The sequence below is a fragment of the Pipistrellus hanaki genome (genome assembly GCF_964339955.1).
Source record: "Pipistrellus hanaki genome assembly, chromosome: 8".
Classification (NCBI taxonomy): domain Eukaryota; kingdom Metazoa; phylum Chordata; class Mammalia; order Chiroptera; family Vespertilionidae; genus Pipistrellus; species Pipistrellus hanaki.
In genome coordinates this window covers 23,894,778-23,921,028 of record NC_140510.1, presented here as the reverse complement: position 1 = coordinate 23,921,028, position 26,251 = coordinate 23,894,778, and the positions used below count along the sequence as shown (strand labels likewise).

The window sequence follows — 26,251 nt, the reverse complement described above, 5'->3', positions numbered from 1 at the left end:
TTCCCCCCCAAAGTGCATTATATCATTAACAAAAAAGAAATATCATAATTATGAGTCATATTTTAAAAAAATATTAGTCTAAAAATAATGTTAATCATGGATTAATGAAATTAAACCCCCAATATTTACTTGGATGCTTTGTAAGAACCATATTCTAAAGATCATCATTTCATTTCAATGATGCTAGAAGATAGGAAAAGGCAAGACTATTAAGTGAATCCTAAAAATATAATTTTCTAGTGGTAACTTCTTGGGAGTATTTATTTATATGATGACTATACATAAATAAAACTATTTGAATAAATGTTTCCCAAACTCTAAATTTCTTTGGTAAACATGCCATAAACAATTGAAAATTACTGAACATGTTAGGATATTCTATGCCAAAGGCAAGAGGAGAAAGGGAGACAATTAAAATTCTGTAGTGTAATAAGATTCAAAAACACAAATAATTTTGTTATGGTGTTAGAAAGGTGGGGACAAACAGCGTTCAGGGTAAAGCTTTGTCTTAATTATTGATGAATAATGTGAGTTTCCAACAATTATGTCCAAGGTAATGCCAGGAAATTTATATCTTGTGAATAAATGTATGTTATAAAAAATGAACAGATCCCCAAAACACCCCTCTAATGGTTCATATGTTGGCTATCATATAGATAAGAATATTATAATGAGACTCTATGATACTTCCAAAAATAATACCATTCTCTGTTGTCTAAGATGGAAATATTATATTCCTAATTCCATGCCATATTATAGCAAAGTTCCAGTCTACCAGAGTAGTTCATTTTTTAAATGCCAATTAGCAATTAGTTCAATCTTATTGATGTAGACAGAAGATTGAAAAATGGGGAATCTTCTGACATTAATTCTCCCACTACAAGTCTGCTGCTTAATTGCAAGCTAAAGTAATTACAAGTGCCCAAATTTAGGCCATCATCACAGTAATCACGTACTCTCCCAAGTTAAAAAGCCTGTCTTTGCAGAGGAGATGGACCTAAGTAACCAGTGACTCTGCCCACCTGGGTCAAAGTCAGTTCATCACAGCAAACGTATTTTGTCCATTTAAGCATTTTGCATAATGAAGGCAGATTTGGTTAATATTATTATATCCAGTAGTATTGCTTTCTCCCTCACCCTTATTTCAACCAAAAAATCAGCTCTGATGTACCACTTACGTGCTAGACAATTCCTTGGTGATATTAAAGAGCCGGATGGAAGGATATGCCTTATCAGAAACTTGTATCACAATCATTCTTAGAATACGATTCTTATGGCCATTTCAGACTGAGGCATCAATACAAACTGGGAACAGACTAGTGGTCCTTATTCACGTTAGATAACAAGTGGGAATTCATATTAATGCACATACTTTTAACATTTTTTTACTGGCAAAAACAGTCTCTCCATGCCTTATCCATTCTTAAACTGTAAACCTTAAATGACCTGACCTGAAGTCTCCAAATTTCCTCGCACAGAGACCCCAGTGACCTTCTGAACATGTACCTTCAAACAGGCTTTGCATAGATACCATCACATAATGGATATTTGTATAAAGCGCAGTCAGATATAGAAAGAGAATAGAGACAGGTTACTAAATGGTTAATATTTCCTCTTTCCTCTTTGAGGGCCATTTAATAGCAAAATAAATAATTTTATAAATTGTAAAAATGAATATAATAAGATATTGAATTAATTAGCATCACCTCAGTGATTCTAACTTGTCTTTGATATATAACTAGTTATGACATTTTTTACAATTTATTGATTTTATTAAATTTATTGACTTTAGAAGGAAAAAAGAGAGAGATTGACTTGTTGTTTTTTATATTTATGTATTCATTGTTTAGTTTTTATATGTGTCCCGACTGGGAATTGAACCTGCAACTTTGGTGTACTGGGACAATTTTCTAATCAACTGAGCTAACAAGCCAGATTATGACCCATTTTTTAATATACTGACTTAAGTTTTAAGAGGCAAATATTTTGTCTTCAATTTATTAATATCTAAACTTCTACATGAAATGTCTTAAATATTGTAGATTTTGAAACTTAGGCCAGTGATAGAAGTTCCTGGTTCATGATAATACATATAGGAGATACAAAATGCCATTATCGGTAAATCAAAATTATGTTTCATAAAGACATGTTGAGTGACTTTAAGTAAGTTTCACATAAAGGGGGATATTTTGACAACAAACAAATCAGTATTATTTGTGTTGATAAAATATATTTTTACCTCCTTTACATTTGGGGGCATAAAAGTTAAGAAAATAATAACAAAAAGTAACAGAACTAATGACAAGATTATTATTGCTATAATTACAAGGGGATACTCTATAATAAGTATTTACTGCATTTGCTCAAAAAGACCTATTATATTTTAATATAACAATAGAAACTGCAACAATGTTTCAACTGAAATTAGACTCATATACAGGGTGATCATGTCATCAGACAAATACAAATGATTAGGTAAACAGAAACATTGGGAGAGGGGGGGAAGGATTCATCAATTAGCCTCAGCGGAGATAAATGACTATGACCCAATTTCAACATGAGAAACTAAAACATTTTGCAAGATTACAGCTAGATGACTGCATCATTTTCCAGCTTGAGGAATGAAGAGAAAGATATATCCATGTACATATGTGTTCATCCTAAGGAACTGGTCAGAATTACTGCTACTGAAAAGAAGGCAGGAATGAAGACTTATTGGAGATAGTGGTAAACTTCCCTGCCTCTTAAATAGACTTTGATGAATTGATCTTACTTCAACAATAGTTGATGCTTTCAGAAGTTCCTTTTATCCTCTCATTCAAATCGATCTAAATTTCTGTGGAGTTCAGAATGAACATTTTTATTGGCCGGCTTTCCTAAGTGTTGACTGGATAAACAAATAAAAAGGCAATCCTCAAGTTTCTCCTAAACAACTTCTGCCCACATCAAGCAAATCAAAGTACGATGCTGGAGCAGAAGCTTCCCACTCACTGCTTTGGATTCCCCCCTAATAAAAAGACATCCTGGACATGCTGGAAGGTCTAAATAACTCAACAGGTGCTCACATTGAGAGCTATTCTGTCCCTTCTACTGTCCAAATTTCTGCTAAAGGCAAAGTTATTTTTAAAATAATATGTTTTTATTGATTTCAGTGAGGAAGGGAGAGGAAGAGATAGATAGAAACATCAATGATGATAGAGAATCATTGATCGGCTGCATCCAGCACACCCCACACTGAGGAAAGAGCCCGTTACCCAGGCACGTGCCCTGACTGGGAATCCAACCATGGCCTCCTTTGTTCTTAGGTGGATGCTCATCCACTGAGCCATGCTGGCTGGGCAATACTTATTATTACTATTATTAGAAGCAGTAGTGATCTTTGTTCATCTTCACCAGAGGATATTTTCCATTGATTTTTAGAGAAAATGGAAAGGAGGGGGAGAGTGGGAGAGAAACATTGATGTGAGAGAGACACCGCTATTGGTTGCCTCCCACCCGATCCTCCACCAGGACCGGGGTTCCATGCTGCAACAGAGGTACTAGGTACATGCCCTTGGCAAGAATTGAACCTGAGACCCCTTCAGTCTGTGGGTCTACACTCTAACCACTGAGACAAACTGGGTAGGACTGAAGGCAAAGATCTTTATAGTTTACTATCTGAAGCTACATTTTTAAGGGAAGGTATCTTCTAAGTGCTCCAATTTAAGTAGAAATTACATTATTTTTAAAAATATCCATGTAAACATCACAGTCAGGAAGTAATTTATAGGAGACAGAATATCCTCTGATTTAATTTACTTTTCCCATTTGCTTGTGTGGAAGATGATAGTAAATCTCCATATAAAAAGAAACAGAAGTGTCTAGCATCTTCCAGAAGATCAGAATTAAAATGACAGATAGTAGAAGCATAGGAAAAACTGTCACTGTTGAGATTCCATTATGATTATTTAAAATCACAGCTAATTCTTATTATGTATGAGATAAAAGGAAAGAAGTCACATATATATATACACATACCTCTAGCACTCTCATACACTCTTCACACCTAAAGACCCTGAAGCAAACACACAAGGACATCTTTGCCACTTTCGGCAACATGAATAATTTCCTAAGCATTGAGATGAGAATGACATTCAAAAATCACTCTAATCTCTAATGATGGTCATAATGAAAAACCAGTTTAACAGTGCTTGTTTCTTTCTTCATTAAAAATTAGAAATAACAGTTTTTCTGATCTGAAAATAGGGAAGTACAATTTTTCAGGATTGAAAATTCCTGAGTTAAAATGTCATAAGAAATGACAAAGGCACTTTCAAAAACTAATGTGGCTATAACAGTATTTCAGAGAAATAGTGCACATTTGATGACTGTCAGAATTTACATAACTTACTCTGCATGAATTAACTATGAGGTATAAAATTCAACGTTGGCTTAAACAAACACAGACAGTAATTGTCCTGTGCCATTTTTAGGCATTGCAACCATGACATCAAGATAATGCCTAAATCACCCACACAAATATAAAAAATGACGATGACATATGACTTTAGTGCCCCAATATGTTGTATGGGAAAGAAATGTGTCAGAGAAAGAGCTAGGAAAAAATGGGCCTATATCCAACAGTTTGTTTAGAACTTTCTCCTTGAACAGAATACTTGTCAATTTGGTGTCCCTGCTCAAAAGTCTAATATATTAGGATCACAAATTGGGCTCACACACACACAGAAGAAGCCCCATAGATATCAGAGTCATCAGAATCAGAAATTATTAACTGTTAAGGAAAATTAAATCCTAATATTTAACATCTGTCCTATGAATTCTTTCCATTTATCTTCTGATCAAATTTTCAAATGAATAGTGACAAAAAAAAAAAAAAGAACAAGTCAAAAGGACTTGGTGGGGGTATCATTGTTTCTCTCCCAAAGCCTAAAAGTTATACCCAACTGCAGCACAAAGAGTAAAGAGGTTGTTATTCATATTAACTACATTTACATTCCTAACATAACATCCAGAGAGCTAATAGTGGGGTTATTAACATAACAAACGTAAATGTTCTATATAAATAATACTGTTTCAGGCCAGCAACCGCTCATCTGACAGCATTTAGGCACAGGCTCAACATCTGTTTATGAACACTTTGCCTAATGATATCATCAGATATCATTAAGTGCGGCAGAATACAGCATAGAGGCAGGTGCAGCTGCCTTCACAACCCATCACAGAGAAAGAAAAGAGCTGCATTCCCCATCCGAAAACCCATCATTAGGACAATTTTCTTCGACAAACCAGCCCTGTGATTTCAATCTGTATATCACCTGTAATTGTAGTTTTTAGCAAGAAGCTGATTCTATACATTTAGCGACGAATCACGTTGATGGCCTGAATACTGGAAACACATTTGTGGTACCAGCTGCGGCAGCTTTTTTTAGAGCCTGTGTTAACAAAATACTGCTAACAAGGCAATGCTGGGAGTGCAGCTTTGTTTCTCTTTCTTGTTCGTAGTGTTTAGATGTGCATAATTATGGAAATTAGCAATTGATTGCTTCTCAATAATAATTGATTACTGGTCACTGAACTCTTCTGTAGCACTTTGCCGAAGGTGAGGACATGAGCTAAGTGAATTCTTACCAGTTCCAACCATATATAAAGAAAGAGACCAAAAGAACTCTCGATTTGTACATCAGTTTCCATGATAAACAGACCAAAGGGATAATAGAATATCCCAGAATCTAGTTTGCCCTGAAGCAAATTGTAGAGATCATAGCAAGCCTGCAGAATTCTCCCTGTGGACCATGTAAGAAACATACATCATTTTTATATATGTCAGTTGGTCTTTGATTTGAAAATATTTCTCCCATTTAAATTTATCTCTTTCAGTCAGTTTTCTTAAATTGTACAATTTAAGGGTTATATCAAAAAAATGAATACCAATTTTCAACACCTCTCAAATTGAAACAAACTGACAAAATAATATGAAGTCTCTTTTGCAAAGAGGTACAGATTCAGAAGCCTATCTATCGTCTCCGACAGAGAGCAAGCACTTCAAAATGATTCTCCTCTTTTTGATCTGCTGTATATCCATCAACATTTTGGTCTGTGCAGACTGACTCGTTTCGGCATGGCACAACGTGGGGAATGTTACTTGATGCCGCAGCTAACATTTAAAGGAGAATGCACTTATTTTTTGGCTTAATCACAGCTGTCAATTGGGACCTAACATATCCAATTCAAATTTACTGCAGAGCATGGAAGCCTCACAGACAATAAAGAATTCGTGGTGTTTGTTAAATGGGAAACACCGAGTCTCGTGGTGGTTCAAAGATGGGAAGAACAGTAGGGGAAAAATTAACTCTTTATTTTAAAAGAGTAATGAGCTTCCGAGTGTCAAATGATGTCCTCCCCGGTGTGTTTGTGAGAGTATGTGCGTGTGTTTGTGTGCCTGTGTGCATGCTAATTTTTACAGGACAAGGCTGGATTGTGGCAGTCAGCTTTGCAACCCAATTCATACACACACAAAAATGCAGCTTGGTTAAAGTTAGTATGCTCAGTTTCAATAATGTTTTAATCCCCAAATGGGGAGCAGATTGTAGAAGCATGACTCAAAAAATATGCACACGTTAGAAGAATAAGGCAACATTTTGAGAATAAAACTGAATGCCTCCTCTTTGCCCACAGAAGGCTTTCTCACGTAATGAGCAGGTGCAATTACCAGAGATCTCTGTTCACGGCGATGGCAGAAGCCACTGTTTGTTGCTTTCCCCAGCAGCAACACAGGATGATATGATAAAACTGCGACCAGAAAGTAAAAAGCCACATCATATACGTATATTTCCACTCTCTTAGTATATCACTCAAACACAAATTTATATTCCTACCCTCCTAGCTTTTTCTCAAATTGCCATTTATGCAATGAATAGTAACCATTATATATTTTTCTACCATTTTGTACCCCAAACCTGCAAAAATAAAAAAGGCAATGTGTGTGAGTCCATGTGCTTACGCCATTTTGTTAGTGCCAAGAGGCTTTAAAAAAAGGCAGACAGATTCCCAGTAATAGATCTCTGGGTTTATTATCAGCATGACATTTTAATGTGTGTTATTAAAATTATATTTTCAGGGTTGGGGTGGGGTTCAGGTGGAAGAATACACCGGAACATTGCAAAAAGTTGCACATAAAAATGATTTTGGTAACCTAGCAATGTCCTTGACGCACTTTGGCACTACAGAGTGTATCTGCTTAAAGAGACATATGGCTGGAATGGCAGAAGTCAGAATTTGAAGGGTATTAGTGAAACCATGTGGGGGAAGCTTGAACTGATACTGGCTTAGGCTAATTGTAGCTCTTCCCTGATTTCTCATGCTCTAAATCCAAAGATAATATTAACTAGTGAAAGTGGAATTTCCTTTTTTTGAGGCAGTTTTAAAGCCTATTAATAGGAAATCAGACTGAAAATGAGTTTCTTTGCTAATAAATCCAGGTAAATTTCAAATGCTAATGGTGTAAGGTAAAAATTTTGACAAATGATCAACCGACAGTGCTGATCTGCTAGTGTGATTTGCTGTTGTTGTTGGCTTATATGTTGTCAAAGTACGAGAGGCCTTTGGAGAAAGTCATGGATCAGTCTCATCTTCCCAGAAAGGCTTTCCTGCTCCTTTAATAGCCCTGCAGAGTAGTCCTATAGGCATTCTCATTACTTTCATTTTCATTAAAGCCCTATGACTTGGTATTTCTTGTAGTTATTATTTGTTCATTGTCTTTCTTCCATTCTTTGTTTTTGTTTTGTTAATCCTCACCCTAGGATATTTTTTTCATTGATTCTTAGAGAGAGTGGAAGGGATGGGGAGAGAAACAGAGAGAGAAACATTGATATGAGAGAGACACATTGCTTGGTTGCCTCCTGCACATGCTCTGATCAGGCCAGGGAATCAAACCTGGGACTCTTCAGTCCACAGACCAATGCTCTATTCACTGATCCAACGTGGCAAAGGCTCTTTCTCCCCTTTTTACTGAAGTGTGAGATCTGTCCTTTACAGAACCCCCCTTCCTCCCACTTTTTGACCTTCTTCGTTTCTATCTGCCTGACACCTATGAGACATTCACTAAAAAAATATGTAAGATGAACAAGTGTGGCCAATACAATTTCCTTCCATGCATGGTCTCAAGACATTTTCAAATTTTTAGTGAGATAATTAGAATTTACTGGCCTCATATAAATTTGCAAATAATTTATGTCAAGTTTTCTATAAAATACCATTTTTATTAATTCACAACATGAAAAATTTTACAGGTTGTGAATGTTGGTTTATATAATCTGATAGAGAGATTTTATTTAATTAGGGGAAATTAGCTTAGTACTTCTTTAATATTTATCCTTCTACATTGCTACCTAAACTTGTCCTTGGATGAATAATTTCATAATTGAAGACTTAGATAAAAAAGATTTCCTTTTTAAATCAAGCCAATCCACACAAACCTATAAAACTTGTTGACATTCAGATATAAATAGCAATTGTGAGACTGACTATAATTTCTGTTCTGGATAGGGACATTAACTATATTAGGCTTTAAAAGGAGGAATACCAAATTGTCTACACCACTTTTCTGTTCAGGGTTAAACATGCTAACTACTTTAAACATTTGAGAAAGTTGTTTTTATTTGAGATCCAGTTCCCATAGTGCTGGGGTCAGTGAGGGAATGAGAGGTGTGTTATTGAAAGGAACTCAGAGTGAGTCATTATTCCAAATGCATCTACATCAGGGACTCCCCAAAGCCTGCCTGGCAATCTGGTTTTTTATGAAAGTTTGTTGTTACCTGTGGTGGGGCACATTTATATGTAAACCTGAACCAACTACTTTTCATAATGAATAAGAAGTACATAGCTAAACTTGATATGTAGCAAATCAATTTTGGCAGACAGCAACAAGTCAAAAAGTAGTTTTTGTTTTTAAGGTAGAAAGCTTCTGTTTAAGACAGTTAAAGATTATCAAAGAAAAGTAACCACTAATAAGGATAATCAAGATTAGTGTAATGATAGAATAGCTGTGGAATTAGTGAGGGACTTAGCAAAAGTTCCCCATTTTTAATGTTATGAAAACTTGGGTGCAATTTAGTCTTCCTCACTAGAACTGCTCCATCATTGGAGTTATTTGTTTTCTCAACCTGTCAATATTTATAGTAAAGCTTGAAGAATCACCAAATTGTAAAATCTAAGTAATGTTGAGAAATCATTCATTAACTTAACAAATATTGAGTTTCTATCTACTCTCCACACTGCCAGTAGAGTGATCTTTCAAGGGCAAATCTGATCTTCCTCTGCAGAAAATAATCTTTCAAAGATTATTTATTGCCTTAAGAATGAAATTTAAGCTTCTGACCATGATGTAACAGGTTTTTAATAGTCCAATCTCTGCCTATTTTCAGATCCTTTTCTACAAACCTTCTTCTCTGACCCTTCCTGACCACTCCAATCCCTGGTCAATGGCCCTCGATGCCTATTGGCTTTCTTCTATTCCAGAACTGACAGCATTTTGCTAACTCATGTCTCCATGCTCCACAGCTGCTTTCTGTCTTCCTGAATTAGCCTCTTCCCACATTCCCTTGTCTGCAAGGTGAACTCCTACTCATCCATCAAAACCCAGATCAAATATAAATTTCTCCTAACCAATTCTGGATCCCCATTTGTGCTTTCATACCACTGTAAAAGTCACCAGAAACCTTAACCAATTCTGGGTCCCCATTTGTGCTTTCATATCACTGTAAAAGTCACCAGACCATCTGCATTAACTCAGCAGCTACTTATCAAGCTACTATTACTGGGCATTTATCACTGAATTAAACACATAAAATTTTCTAATCTCATGGGATTTACCTTCAAGTTGTAAACGTAGAAAATAAAAAAGACAAATAACCTATATAATAAATATCTCTCCATTATATGTGATATATAATACTACATGTTTTTTTTGGTTAGATAGTATAAAGTTCTATGAGAAAAATTAAAGCAAGGATGATATGTCATATTGGAGGGGATGATTAATATTGTTGATATTATGGCCAGAAAAGGACTCACCAAGGAGAGATTTTGAGTAAGGATATCCAGTAATCATGTTTATAGGTTATCTAACCCAATAGTCTTAGAGCTTATTTTTCTGAGACGTGTTACCTTTTTGCCTTATCCAGAACCCAGCAAACAAATGGAATCTGGGACTTAGGAAGACACCATTGTATGCAAAGTTTAAGATTGTCAGAGTGATAGGAGGAATGCAATGATTTATTTCTACCTCTTGGAACTTTAGTGCTAGACATAGACCCTGTGAGGCTTATTGCCTTTAAAGTGCAATTACTTATACAATAACATGGGAGAATCACCATGTGCCTGGAAGACTGTCCTCTAAGTAGGCAAATCACTCTATCGTCATAGAGGAGAAAATGATCAGGGTGTACTCACATTAAAAATCTCCTTATTAAGGTTTTATTAATAGGATAAAAAGTAAATAATATTTCTAGTTCCAGGCACTCCTTTTTATTTTGAAATATTATACTTGTAAATAAATATTTTTCCTTCTAAAGACTATCCTATCCTATATTTCTAGACATACAAAATTCCCTTATAAAAAATTTCCCCCAAAACACTAGCAATACCCACAACTTCCCATGAAAAGCCCAAAAATTCCGTTTATATTCATGATATAGTTTGCAATATTCACAAAACTCCAAATCATAACAATTGTCTATGTTGTCATTAGATACAAGGGTTAAATTCTGCTCTTAAATGAACATATAGCTCACAGTGAGTTTTGTTGTATTTTGGAACATAAATTCAGAGTTGTCTGCAATTTTTCCATAACACATATGCATGTTGAAAGATTTGGATAAGCTAAATGTGAAATAGGATTTATTTTCAATGATTAAAAACTATTTTGAATAGTTCAAAACAATGTAATTTTTCATGTCAGCAAACTGGAAACAATTTACATTTTAAAACTCAAAAAGTAGGATTGGCAGGACTTAAGGATAACTAGGATTGTGTTAAAGTCTTTATTTTGCATAATTTTAAAGGTGCTTCTTGTTACTCTGGTCAGAGCTATTTGGATCCATTGAATGTGTTAATTATACATAACAACGGTTAATATGCCTTTGGTTGGACATCAGGACATCCTATGTGCTGATATTTGGCATTAATACAGAATATACATGAGAAATTTTAGAAGCTTATACACAAGAAAAAATAGAATGATTTTGTTGAAACAATTTGATGCTGAGGGGTTTCTTGAGTTTCTATCCACTCTTCATGATGCCAACAACATTCCTTTGAAATGCACTTTTTGCTTCAGACTAGGCATAGCCACAATCAAGAAGGAAAAGAGGAGGACATGAGGGATCCAAGGGTGGAGATAAACAAATTTACTGTTATTGTTTCAAAATAACTTCCAGAAAATACATTACTCCCTATATGTAAGAGAGTCATTTACCCCACAGAGAGCCTTCTGTATGGATTGCTTTTGCCAGAGACTTCTGAAGGTCTGTTAGATTTATCTGTAAAATTGTCATGTAGATGAAATATTTTCTTATGTTTTCATGACAGTAGGGAATAACATCAAAGATCTCAGTTCGAATGTAATAGTGTCTTAAAAAGTGATTCTTCAGACATTTAATGAGTAGCTACTATGCAGGGCTTCTTTCTAAGATAATAAATATCAAAGAAAAATATGACTTAGCTCTTCATCTCAAAGAACTCCAACCTAAAGAGGTTCGGTAAGAATAACAGTTAAAGGATAAAATGATAGAACCACAAAGACAAAACCTGCCAGCTCCTAAATATTCTCAAAGAAGCATGTTTCTGGACAACTAATTGTCAATGGACAAATTAAGTCAAATGAGAACGGCTTCCCCCAAAGCATAAAAACACACAACATTACCTATTTTACATTAGTAAACAAATATAATTTAAAAATTCCAATATTTCGATATTTTACTAGATCAGTTTCTGTTTTTTAAATATACTTTCAGTTTTTTCTAACCTTTTTTTTTTAATTTTTTTTTTTTTTTTTTAGCATTGTCACATCAAAAGTCAGAAAACCAGAAAAAGAAGAATCTTTCTTCAGTAATCATCATCATTATGCTCCCCCACTCCCCAAGCTGGCCACTAGAACTAGATTAGCTCGGTATGAACAAAGGAGCAAATCATTACCACCAAGGCTGCCTTCCTTCAGATAAATGAGAGAGCCGAAACAGGTTTGGCTCAGTGGTAGAGCATCGATCTGCGGACTGAAAGGTCCCATGTTCGATTCCGGTCAAGGGCATGTACATTGGTTGTGGGCACATCCCTCGTAGGGGGTGTGCAGGAGGCAGCTGGTCAATGTTTCTCTCTCATTGACGTTTCTAGCTCTCTATCCTTCTCCTCTCCTCTCTGTGAAAAATCAATAAAATATATATTTTTAAAATACACACACACACACACACACACACACACACACCAAAAAAAAACAACAACAACACACTAATCTTTAAAAAAAAGAGAGAGAGAGAGAGAGAGAGAGAGAGAGAGAGAGAGAGAGAGAGAGATGCCCAGCAACCTCAACTCCTAATGCCACCACTAGTTCTCCAATTTAGAGGTTACCAAACATGTGGTTAATAATCAACTTGAACTCATAGCTGCATGCTCTTCCTCTAATTCAGCATGCTGCTGTCTCAATAAAAAAAGTATTCATGTATTTTAAATTAAAAAAAGAAAGAGATAAATAAAATCCCCCAGTAAAACTTTGGGGGGAGGGTGTTATATGCTGCAATTGACAACAAACATTTATGTTAGAAGGAAACCTTAAAAATATATTTTATATCTTACACAGTACAGTGCACCCTATTGTCCCATCAAGATTTCTGAAAACTCCCACTTTCAGCACTCAGCACTTGGGCCCTTCTCTCTTGTAGCCTCTGTCCTCTTGACTCGTGTAGTCTATTCTTGGTCACTCTAATTCTGAGTGGTTTCCGATCTGTCTTGGTTCTCTATGATTCTATAGCTTCACCCTTATTCTAAAGAGCAAAATAAAAGTGTGGATAGCCCAGCCAAACAGAATCTGCCCCAACTAAAAAGGAAAAAAAAATGCTTTTTATCTTTTCATTTTTGGATACAAGAAATTGAAACTCACTTTTTCCCCCCCTTTGTTACATGTGATTTAAGGAGCAGTTTGTTTTATACCTATTGGATGTAGTTTTCAAAGAGAAGGAAAGAACAATGACTTTAGGTTATGTGACTCTGAGGCATTTAGAATCAAGGAATCAAAAGTGATTTGACTGAAAGAAGATCCTTGTTGATGAATGGACCATATGAAAGTTGTGAGTGAGAACACCCAAAATACTCTCCTCATTGTGAGACTCAAGATAGCTTACATCAGCCAAATGCAAATTACATTGATGCTGCCGAAAACAATAGCTGGCTACATTTTAAAGTATATTATGTTATGGTATATTATATGAACACACATAAAAGTGCAGCTTGAGAACCTTATTCTCTGTAGATAAGACCATAGACACCAAAGAAAAGCAATACAGAATCTAAGATAATTATATTAAGACGTTTATAGATCTGAGTTTCAGTTTGATGCCAGGGAAATATTTGGGAATTGCCCTTTTTTTGCTGGCCCTGTTTCCTAACATAATAAGTCCAGACTTCCTTCCATGCACACATGATTTTCTAGAGTCTAATCCAATCAATCTTCCCAGGCAGAGCACTCCTGACACTTTGTAGGTGTGTGCTTGATGTTACTGAGAAGCAGTACTGCCCACTCTTCCTGTAACTCACCTTTGCTATCCCATTACATCTCTTTGCTTAGCTTCTGTATCTGCTTATCAAAACTTTGTGAATCAGACCATAATTTGTGGATAATATCTGGCCAAAAGTGTCATCTAGTTCTTCCCTTTAGAGATGAAGGGCTCAACCATAGAGACTTGCTCAAGGCTACCCACCAAAGAGAGCTAGGCCTGCACCTTAAATCACTAATGCCACTTCAGTGGTCTTTTCTCTACTTCTCTCTACACTCCCACTCAACACCAGCACGGATAACAGACCACTTTCCTACTCTTCACTTAAATATTGGAAGCTAGCATGACATTTAAGGAGCATATCCAATAGAATCTATCCTGGCAGATAATGGGCATTTCATCAATGTTTATGAAAAAAAAAAAATTGATCATTATCCCCAACAGGGAGCACATTACCTCATATCCATTGCTGTTTATGATCTCAGGTCTTATTTTCTACCATATAGTATGCCACAGTGGAAAGAACATGCACTTTGAAGTCTAGTGAACCCAGGGTTTTTATCAACAAGGCAGTAAGGGAAGTACAATTATCCTAATTTTACAGATGAACAAATGGAGATTAGAAAGGTTGAAAAGTTTGTAAAGGATCACTCAGCAAGTGAGTGACTGAAGCAGATTTAGAACCAGGCATCCTGATGAGTTAGTGTTCCTGCACACGTTTGTGTACTTTCTTTTCCTTGATCAAAACCTGAGCCAAAGTGAGGTTTCTATTTGGTTTGTTTGCCTCAAAGAGATTAACTAGGTTAATAAGGGCACTTACATAGAATATGTGAAATCATTGCTCTGATGCTGTTTCTACTCCCATTAGTTAACAATTTGTCACTAGATTAACTCTACAAATCCTATTTTATCTTCTACTGCCTGTCCAGTAACCAAAGACAGGGTCCAGATTTAATGTTTGGAGAGATAGTGGGTGCCTTTGGGTCATAGCATTTCAATGTCAAATAAGCTTGCATTAACAAATTCAAATCTCTGAGGTGTATTGTTTTTCTCTTTGTCAATAATCATCCTTAGAATATAAAAGTTCCGTCCATATTAACCATGAGCTGATAGCATTTGTTCTTTTCTTCTCTCTACATGTTAGAAATTTATTGAGTAACATGAAAGGTACACTTTTACATTTGTTTTCATTAATTTTAAGGCAGAACATTGTCATAATTAACCAATGAGTTCTCTATGTGGCTTCCAGAGTTCAAACCTCTACTCAGCCACTTACTAGCTGGTACAGCCTTGGGTAAGCTATCTCATCTAAAGCCTGTTTCCTGTCTGTAAATAAGAGTAAAAATATCCATCCTTTCTGGAAGTAATTGTGAGGTTAAAATGAGATAGATGATTTAAAATGCCTAAATTTAGTGCTCACCATATATTGAGCACCCAAGAAAAATTTATTATTATTAGACACATAAAGGAGCACTTGCCAACTCGAAGTGAAGGCAAGTAATGCATTCCAAAATTTACATTTTAAGATGATTTTAAGATGTCTAATAATATTATATCAAGAAGAAAACCCCTAGGATTTAAAAGTCAGAGAATTACTAAATAATTTCCAGCTGAGCAATTAATTTAATGCCATGTTTTTCTATTCAAGTTAATTATCATAGGTCAAAGGCATTATACCTTCCAGTGTTTGGATAAAATTTTGCTATCATATAAATAGTACACCTTCCATTCTGTTAAAAAAAAAAGTTTGATATTTTCCCAGTCAATGTTGAATTTAGTTGACCTGGAGTTATTTTTAAAAGTAAAACCTGTGATCCTAAAGTATGAAAGCCTTGAAAGCCTGGAAAAGAACTCCAGAAGGTGTTACTTACATTAGGTTAAATTCCTAACAATCCCTGCATCTTAGATCAATAACAGTCAGAAACCTAGGAAGGCAAAAATCTCTGAATCATTCGTGTAAGGCATATGTTGACTTATTCACCACACACAGCCTATAGAAACTGCTACGTGTAGCCTGGAAAAACAACTTTGTGTTGAATTGCCTTAAATCATGTAATGTTTTCCTATTGCTCTTTGGATAAATATGAAATCTTTAACTTAGCCTACAAGACTCTCTGAAGTCTGACCTCTTCTCACCTCTCCATCTTTCTCTCCTACCCCCTCCTCTTTTCAGCATCCTACACCAGCGGGACTTGGCCTGTAGACAGCTCCTCAAATGTGCCATGCTCACTGCCCTCACAGTCCTACTGCACACACTTTTTCCTCAGATTGAAGTTCAAGACCGGCCTCTCCTTCACCTGGCTCTGCCTTCAGTCTGTTACCTGAATGGAAACTTTCTCAGGGAGCTCCTCTGCCCTCGTTCATCAGATCTACCACTTGCACAGTCATGCTTGGTGCCTTGGAGATCTTTCCGTAACACTTTGCAAAGTGGCAGCTTCAATTCTATGGAAGGGACGATTTCCTTATCCCCCCCTTCTAACCTGTAGGTCCTTCTACGTAGAAATAATGTCTATGTTTACCACTGCTTTCCTAGAATCTATTTCAAGGCTTGTCAAGTAACTTGCTCTCAATAAATATTGTGGAATGAAGAAGGAAACACAAAATATTGAAATCATTTTTAAAAGAAAACAAAAGGCCTTCTTACTAGTAAACACAAAGTAAGCCAATTAGTATGTTTGGTCAGACATGATTTTCAAACACTACCTCATGGCATTCCAGGGTTGGTTTGCTTGTTTTTCCTCTGGGGGCTCACGTCGATTGTGTCTTGGGGCCTTTCATACCCATATCCTCACCAATCAAACGGAAGCATTCTCTTTTGGTATTTTTTTTTTCACTGCATTTTATTTTATTATTTTATTTTTTTTCAATCCTCACCCTAGGATATATTTTGTATTTTTCACTGATTTTAAGAGAGTGAGGAAGGGAGAGAGAGAGAAACATCAATCAGTTGCCTTCCAAAGGCACCTCCACCAGGGAAACCTAGGTATGTGCCCTGACTGGGAATCAACCCCACGTCTTTTGATGTGCAGAACAATGCTCCAATCAACTGAGTCACCCTGCCAGGGCACGTTGCACTGCATTGTCTTTATTGCACAATCCATGAGCAAAGGATTCAGAGGGTAAAAATAATTAGAAAATGATACAGAATGAAACCATATCATGATTAATTATTTTGTTTTTAAATGTCATAGCAAACTACCTTGGTAAACTTTGTTAGCTGAAATAATTTTTCTACTCCCAAACTCTATTTCCAATCTGCAGTTATGCCCCTATACATTCACACATGTCAGAAAAAAACAGGTATCACTATTTCTGCTTGTCTCTATTGTCTGTCTCATATATATAGATACTTGAGAGGTTCCTCTGATGCCCCGAGGAAAATAATCAAGTCATGTCACTTAAAAACTCTATTGTTATTCTCACTTTCCATTCCAGCTTCTTATGCTCCCCCTTGAGCTTTCTATTTGAATCATAAAACACGATTATTTTGTCCATGCCTGGGACTGTGTACTTGCTACTCTGTCTCCTCAGAATGTACTTTCTTTGCTTGAACAATTCCCTCAATTCCTTTATGAACCAGCTCAAATGCTACTGTTTGCTTTCCCTAGTCTGGATAATTTACCCAAACCACCACCACACACACAGATAGGACTCAATGGTCTCCACCTCACCATATGCCTTAACCCACTAAATGGTTCTTGTTTACTGTTTTGTCTGTCTTCCCTGCCTAGGTATCTCCTTAAATACAGACTCTGCATTTTCAGTTCTGTGCCCCTACTTCTTTATCACTGCTCCTCATAATAAATGTACGCTGAAGGAGTAGAAAGAAATTCAAATCACCTTGAACAATTCCTTGGCACTTAAACATTTAATACTTATGATTTCAAGTCATTGTGAGAGTCCCCAAAGTGTGTGCCATATGGACATTTGCTGAATAACAAACAAAATAATGCATGCAGGGAGACTACTGCCCACAAATACCCTTTATTCAGTTAGAGAGTTTAGTCAACCATTCTGAATTCAGCATCTAACAGTTTTACCATTTCTATGTCAAATAATTTTTTTTATGATGACAAAAATTTTCAAGGGACTTTTCAATTTCTGTGAAATATAATGGGGATACTGGGACATTTTTAATTTAGAAAGTTGAAGAACAGGGAAAGTGATTTTCTCACTGCACAGCTAATCATGGTTGTGAAGATCAGTATTTCTTAAAGTATGTTCCAACTCACTAGTCCCTTGGGATTCTGAATCAAAATGTGCATGAGGAGGTATGTAAGGAACACTGTATTCCTGGCCCTGCACGGAGATTTGTAGACTGCAGTAGCATCTTAAGGGCTCTGAGAAATTCTTCACTGAAGAAATCTACTTATCTTTATTGAGTGCAACATTCTAACTCATAATTGTAGAGCTCTACAAACAGCATAAGAACTCACTGTGAAAAGCTAATCTTGACCATTCAATTCTCAACCCAATGTTTGCCTTTTAATTACAGTGGTACATGTATGTGCAAAGTAGAGATCTAAAGCAATTATTTGGGACATTTTAATATCAAACAGTCTATAGAATCGAGGACAAATTATTTAGATGCTGCTTTACTTACCACTTGGCAAAAAAAATAATAATATGTAGCTGCTTAATTTTTTTCTTCTCCATGGTAAGTAGGCATAAACTAAATAACTCCTTTGAAATAGGTTTGATAATGCAACAAGTTGTAATGATTACTTTAACTTCATAGCTTCTTTTCTACACTACACTAAATTTAGTAATCTTGTAAGGTTACAGTAGTTATTTCAAAGGCACAAATCTTAATTTTAATTTGGAAAGTATCATCTAACGTTTCCCAACTTTAAGTTCATGTTTGCGCACACAATTAAGAAGGCTAAGTTAAATCTTAAATAGCTCATAAGATACATGCAAACTGTGGTTGAATGAATATATATATGCATGTAATAGTTTGCATTTAACAATTGACACCTTTGTGAGTCATGTGAGATTCAATCTGGAGAAAGAAGAAAATATAAAAGAACTATATTTGAAAAACTATATATTGAAAAATATGATCTGAAAGGATTGGTATTTCTGATATATAATGCAAAATAATTAAAACCAAACAATAAGAGAAAAGTCTTGTTGTTAGAAAAATTATAGCAATCTGTAGTTATCAATATACCAATAAATATAAGTACATTTATAGATGAATTCAGCTCATACTACTACAGTGTGATCTGCTCTATAAATGTACAAGTGGAAGTTATAACTGGGCTACTGCCTGATAAGTAGCAAAAGATGGAAGTATCTGAACACTTAGGTTGTCACCTTAAAACAAACTGTCACACATTTTTCTTCACACATTTGAAACCCAACTTATCAACCCTAACAAGTGTTGTTATCAAAAGAGTTTTGGTGCCTTTGTTCTTTCCCTTTTGCAAGTAAATTACACTTTTAGGATTTATTAAGACAAGAAACAATTTTTGAATAGCAGGTCAAAACTCTCTACGGAAAAATTCTCATTACTTTCTAGCCTGAAGCAGTATTTACCACGCAATGTATCCATCTTTTTCCTGTTTCTTCTATATCTATATTTCCCGAATCTTGTTTCTGTGCCTAATGCTATAACAGTGCAGCAGTTTGTTCAAAGCAACACTCTTATTTTTGCTCTTAGCCGGTGCTATACAAACCCTGATCAATTATTGAAGTAGAAGCCCTCAAGTAACACAACCATTACTGCAGCAGGCAGGAAAAAAATGGAACACTTTCAGCTACAGTATATTTACTTTGGAGTTTCAGCAAACAAACCAACAAGTTAAACTACCTTGTCTTTCACTTTGCTCGATGGGCTAATATTTCCTGCTTCCTTCCCAGTCTTTGCCTTCTTAAAGCAAGTCTCCAAAAATTCCAGTTTCTTTCTGGAATTGGGATGACCTTAACATTTATGCACAAGAGCCCTGCAACAGGGACAGGACTGGCTTAAATGAGGTAACATACTAAGCAGACATATGCCAACAGCGCGGCTTGGTATATCATAAAGTTCTCCAATTTGTTGTCTTCATGTGGTAACAACACCACAAAGAGCCCATGTTGATATTTAAAACAACCAACAGTGCTACTGAAGAAAGTATTCACTTAAGTTTTTCAGAAAAGTCAAATTAGAGGTAGAGAGTCTCTCATGAAGAGCAACCGCCAATCACATTTGGACATTTTCTCTTCTCTCTTCTGCTCAGTCCGTTATTCACCAAGGATCGCCCAAGCTGTTTTGATTTTATTTTTTAAACTGCTCCCTTATGTAAGTATACAGCATATACTAGTAGCTGATCAGGTTGCCAGTGAAGGCAACAAGTATTCATCTTCTGATGATGCTAACTGGCACCTGCCATCTCAATATAATGCTGCACATAATATATATATATATATATATATATATATATATATATATATATATATATATATATATTATTTTATAGAAAGGAAGGGAAAGGAAGAGAGAAAGAGAAACATCAATGAAAAGAGAGAATCACTGACCAGCTTCCTCCTGCATGCCCTCTACCAGGGATTGGGCTGGCAACCTGGGCATGTGCCCTGAACTGGAATCGAACCAAGATTTACTGGTTCATAGGTTGATACTCAACCACTGAGCCACAACGGCTGTGATTATTCTTTTTTTTTCATTTCAAATATATGTTCTTTGTTTTAAGGACTGAATGGTAGTGAAGATAACTGGAAGTGTTCCAAGGTTTTTATATATACTGTGCTGTCAAAACCAAACAGTGGTTATATTCCAGAACTAATAATATTTGACATTTATTCTTATCATTGCCTGAACTTTGGGTAGCATGTTCCAGCAAGTTGGTGAAAAGTAGATAAGGACAACGTAAAAAATCGTTTTAAAGTGTTATGCATCTGCAACCCAGTCTTGGCTCTTCTTTTTCAGCCAAGCAAAAAGCAATCTGCAATGACCTCTAGCACCAAAGGTGAGCACATTATGAAAAACACTTTCATGAATTCATAAGTGTGTCATCAAAGCCACTGGAAGCATTTTGATATTTGAATAGAAAAAGCCATGAATAAAAAGGCCATATGCATTTAGAAACTTTCATAATTTAGGAGAGTTTATCTCAATGTCTTGTTATGAAGTGATGTTCATCTTTCCCCTCCTGTGCTCTTCATTTGTGAATAGGCCTATTAGACACAATATAAAGCATAAAATACCTCAACTGAAATATATGACAGATAAGGATTTATCAAACACTTTTTTTAAATATCAGGGTATTTGTACTTTTAGCACTGTGAAAGCCAGTTATATCTCACCATCAGGATAACCAAAGGAAGACTGTTTTTTTTATTTATTCCAGGCTATTGTGAGTGAATAGGCAACAATGTCACATTATTATTAGTTTCCTTTCCCTTTATTCATTTCAAAGAGAAGAAATAATGCATTTGTATGCCTAGTTCCTAGGATATCCATTTCTTTGTTTGAATTGATATTGTGACTTAACATGGTACAAATGGATGGGGGAACACAATTTTATTTATATACAAGGTTGACTGAAAGATAGAGAGATGGTCCATTTATTGACTCACACATCTGCATTATTATTTTTAGGACTTCCTGGAAGACAGCTCATGAAAGCTTGCTTGTATGACAAGAAATATAATTTGAAAAAAAAGTGCAGAAAGAATCTCTAGAAATGTATGCTTTGTGAAACTGTTCTTTATTTAACACGGCTCTGGATAGTGGAAACAGACTGACTGAATTTATGAGGTGTGAAGCTTATGTCTTATAATGATTAACATTAGAATCACAATTTAAATCTGAGGTCAGATTTAAAAAATGACATTAACCCTTCCAACTCACTTTTTACTCCATAAAATGGCCTTATCCTTTCTAAAGTGACTACACATTTCAAACTATTTTCTCATGTACTTCTTATGATATTTTGTTGTTGTGTAGTATCAACAAAATTCCCCTCAGAGGGTTTAGCTGGATGAATGAGAGGAGATATATATAAACTTGGTTTCAATCTTGCTATTAAGAATTTCACTATTTACTGTATATATATATATTTGAATAATCAAAACCATCTTATTGACTCATTTCCATGCATTATGGATTTCAAACAAAACAAAACAAAGCAAAACAAAACAAAAAAACAGGAAATTTGTAAGAGATGATTCATGTTCCAAAGAGTTGATAGTAGAGGATACAGGCAAATAAACAGATGTTTCCAGTTAAGTACCAACATAGAGATAAACAGGTGCATGGTACACTAGTGGCCTGCAGAATGTATGCTTTTTGCTTTTTACAAAAGAGGATGGTTGGAAGAGGAATAGGTCATAAAATTTTTACCAAAGGATCTAAAATCATGGCCACAAAAATAGAATTCAATGGAAAAATATTGCTAACATGTAGTTCAAAGGGGGGGGGAGGATAAATGTTTAGTAGACATGTACTAAGATCATATAAAAGACACACAACTTTTTTTGTGAATGAGTTCAAGTTAGTAAAACTTCTTCATTCACATCTGTTCCTCCTACTCACCTCTACTGCAGGTATTATTTTTCTCCTTGTGGAGCTGAGTTAAATGATCAACTCAAAGATCCAGATCTAATTAAGAGCAGAATGAGAGCCTCAACTTACAACTCAAACTAAAGAAATGATATTCTTTAGGGAAAATGTGACTTGGGTTTAGCAATAGTTATTTGAACATTTTAGTAAGGAAAACTAATATATATAGTTAATATAGCCTAAACTATATATATTAGGCTATTTACATTTAGTGTGCAAATAAATACTTTCTCTATGAATATCCAAATTGATCTCGGGACATTGACAGTTACCAAACACATTACTTTAGAAATGGAAAATTACAACTCATCCTGGGCATATGTATTGCTTAGAGAAGTTTTCCAATATATCACTGATAGAGAAATAAAACCTTGAGGATAAATTGAATTAGAAAAAAACCTCATAATTCTATTTGGGTAATATGTTGAAATTGCATAAACAGTGTAGCAATATTGTACATATGCTGCTTCAAAACTCTAAAGGCATGATTCACTAGGTCTAACAGTCCTTACACAATGTTCTGAAGAGCCTGAAGGAGATAGACTTTATTCATCTGTAAAGTGACATGGACTTAGGAATTATACATGGCTACTTATAGAATAATTATACATTTAACACATAAATGACTAGGGTTATGTCATATATTTGTCTATGCAGTGCTGAGACTTTTATTTGTATTATGCAAATCTATTTTATATATTAAACTTTGATGGAAAATGCTAGCAAAGTAAAACAATAGATCTATAAAAATATTTTGGGCATGAGTATTGAAATACTAACTGTATACTATGTTGTTTATACTTTATAGACTTTATAGACCAAATTTTACTTTAAGCTCTTCTCTTGAATTTTCAACACATAGATTCTTTAAATACAACATTTAAGTTTAATGTTAACTTTCCTTTTCCCTGAAATTATTTATAATCACCAGGCACTTTCTTCTAAAATACGTTCTTTCATAACACTACTGCAATTAAAACTTTAAGAAAAAATTCTGCTGCTAAACTAGGCATGTGTGATGTGTGCACTTGTGCATAAATAATTTGTATTTTATATATCTACATTTATATCTATCTATCTACCTATCTACAGATATATTATTTCCATATAAATGGACAAGTTTTATAATACAATAGACAAAACATTACATATTAATTTCCTATCATAGTTTAACAAGTTGCCACAAACTTAGAAGCTAAAAACAATATACGTTTCTTATTTCATAGTTTCTATGGGTCAAGAATTTAGGTACAAGTAAGTTGAGTCCTCTTTTCTGAACTAACATGTAGTTTGAATGGGGAGGGAATATATGTTTAGTAGACATGTGTGATCCTGTAAAAGGTTATAATATGTTGTAATCAAGGTGTCAGATGAGGTTCCTCTCTCTTCTAAGGCTGTGTTCCTCTTTTAAGCTCATGTGATCATTGGAAAAATTCACTTTCTTATGTTTGTAGAGTGATTGCTCTTACTGCTAGAGACCGCTCCTCTCCATAGGCCATTCACATAGCTGTTTGCTTCTACGAGACCATTAGGAGAGTATCACTGACATCCACCTCCTTGTAAAGGGTTCACCTGATTAAATGAGGCCCACCCAGGATAATCTTTTATTATTATTATTATTATTATTATTATTATTATTAAAGTCAACTGCTTTGAGACATTAATTACATCTGCAAAGTCTGTTAACCATTGTCATTAAACATAACCAAATCAAGAGAGTAACATTATCATTTTGGCCATGTAATGTAACTTAGTCATGGGTGTAAGACCAGAAGGCATGAGGTATTCTTAGAATTTGCCAACCATATCTTATCTGAGCATAGTAAAGTATTTGCTTAAACATTAGCTAGGGCAAAGTTTTATCATTCAGAAATCTAAGATAACCTTAGAACAAAAAGGTAAAAACATATTAAGTTGCTTTTATTTATTACCACAGTGGAAAGGAATAAAAATGCATAACCTCATAATAATATTGAAACACAATCTATGATTATATGTGAAAATGAGCAGCATATACAATAACTCAAGGCATTAATCATTTGAAATGAGGTTTAATTGTTGAAGTCCCCATTAAATAAGAGATGGGACCCTAAAGAAACAAAGCTTTAGCTGAATGGACAGAGACTAGAACTTCAGCCTATTGAGCCTTTTATTATTCTTTCTCAGTTGTGCACTGGAGAGCAAAGAAGACAATAGTTTGAATTCTATCAATATGTAGTGTGATTTTGGTAAGTTATTTGAATTCTTTGAACCTCATTTTCCTCACTTATAAAAAAGTAAAAATGCTTATGTCATAGGTGTTAATCAGAGAATAGGAAATCAGATTCCTAGATTGCTTACTCTTAGGATAACAGAAAGAATATAGTAATCTTTACACCATAAAGTAAGTGACATAAAAAGTTTAGGCCACTTATATCATTAAGTTCCTCAATAATATACTCTCTCTGGTTAAATATCTCTAATTTATTGCCTTACTGTGTCTGATATTATATATATTTATATGTGATAGAGAAATATGCTAATTGACTGGGACACCATAATGGGTCATCCTGACAGGAGGAGGTTCTGGGCAGCATCAAGGATGGGGCAGCAAGGGTCTCGGTGTGCCTGCGCTGGGGGAGGGCCTGATCAGCAGTGGCTGGGGCTGCTTCAAGGGCCAGAGAGGGAGGCAGGGCTGGACAGGAGACTTGAGGGTGGGTGACGCTCTGCGATTTTGAATGGCAGCCTGGGCTCCTAGTAAATGTATAAGCAACTTTAAGATCGCTCTGAACAAAAAACTTTAGAAATAAAGAGACAAGTAAAAAATAAAATTAGCTTTCCAACTTCAAATTTTTTAAATTTAATACCACAAAAAATTATATATATATATATAGATAGATAGATAGATAGATAGATAGATATAGATATAGATATAGATATAGTTATAGATATATAGATATATAGATACATAGATATATAGATATATATATAGGAAATAGGGAACATAAAGGTCAGATTGGGTGGATTTTAGGGAAATTATTTGCTTTTTTTTAATTTTGCTTTTTTGTCACCATTCTTGTTAGTAACGTGTTTGTGTTTAATAAATAATGATATAATAAACTTTCATTTAATAAATACATTATAGTTGAAAACCAATGATTTAATCCTAAAAGTATATGCAACATACTAGTATTACATTGCAAATAAACCTCCCACTGAATTGCTGATATATCTCCCACTGGAATAGAAGCTCAAAGTGAATTTTTCTTAGGTAAGTATACAATAGCTCAAAGTCCTCAAATAAAAGATTTAATATTCCTAAGTGATTAACTTGGTTTGTAAGCATTCAAAATGTTAATTCATATTTTATCTTTGGCAAAGAAAAACAACAAAAATAAAAACTAGATTTCATCTTGAATTTCAAACATATCTTCCACTTGATAATCATTATAAGTAAGGTGACAAGGGAGGGCTCAGGGAATATTTATTGAATTGTGAAAGGAGAAATCTGACAAACAACCTACTTAATCATTTTCCATTTATCATCATCACCCTGTGACAGGATATAAAAACAATTGTACAAAAATGAGGTGTTTTGTTGAAGATGAGGCTCTGGAGTATTAAAACAAAAAAGATTTATATTTGAGTAAATAAAATTCTGCTGGAACAAGAAATTGAATAGTATTTGAAGAAAATGCTCTGAACTATGGTAACTGATTATTCTTCATTTATAACGTCTGTTTCAAGCTGTCTTGAACATACGGTCTAAGAAATTTTGAGTCAAGATAATATACAGCTAGAGAGATATACCAACTTTTAACTTAACTACATGTGAAATGAATTTTCAAAGTTGTCTAGGTAAACAGAAACTGGTATATATTTAGCTGACTTTCCTCTTTGATAGTTGCATCTCTGAACTGTGAGAAAAGATGAGATTTATAAG

At 34.9% G+C, this 26,251-nt stretch overlaps 1 protein-coding gene across 2 annotated transcripts in view; it reads right to left on the bottom strand.

Moving 5' to 3' along the window:
• The window catches only part of ARHGAP15 (Rho GTPase activating protein 15), a 609,260-nt gene that overhangs the window by 388,268 nt on the left and 194,741 nt on the right, over window positions 1-26,251 (bottom strand). The window lies entirely within an intron of this gene.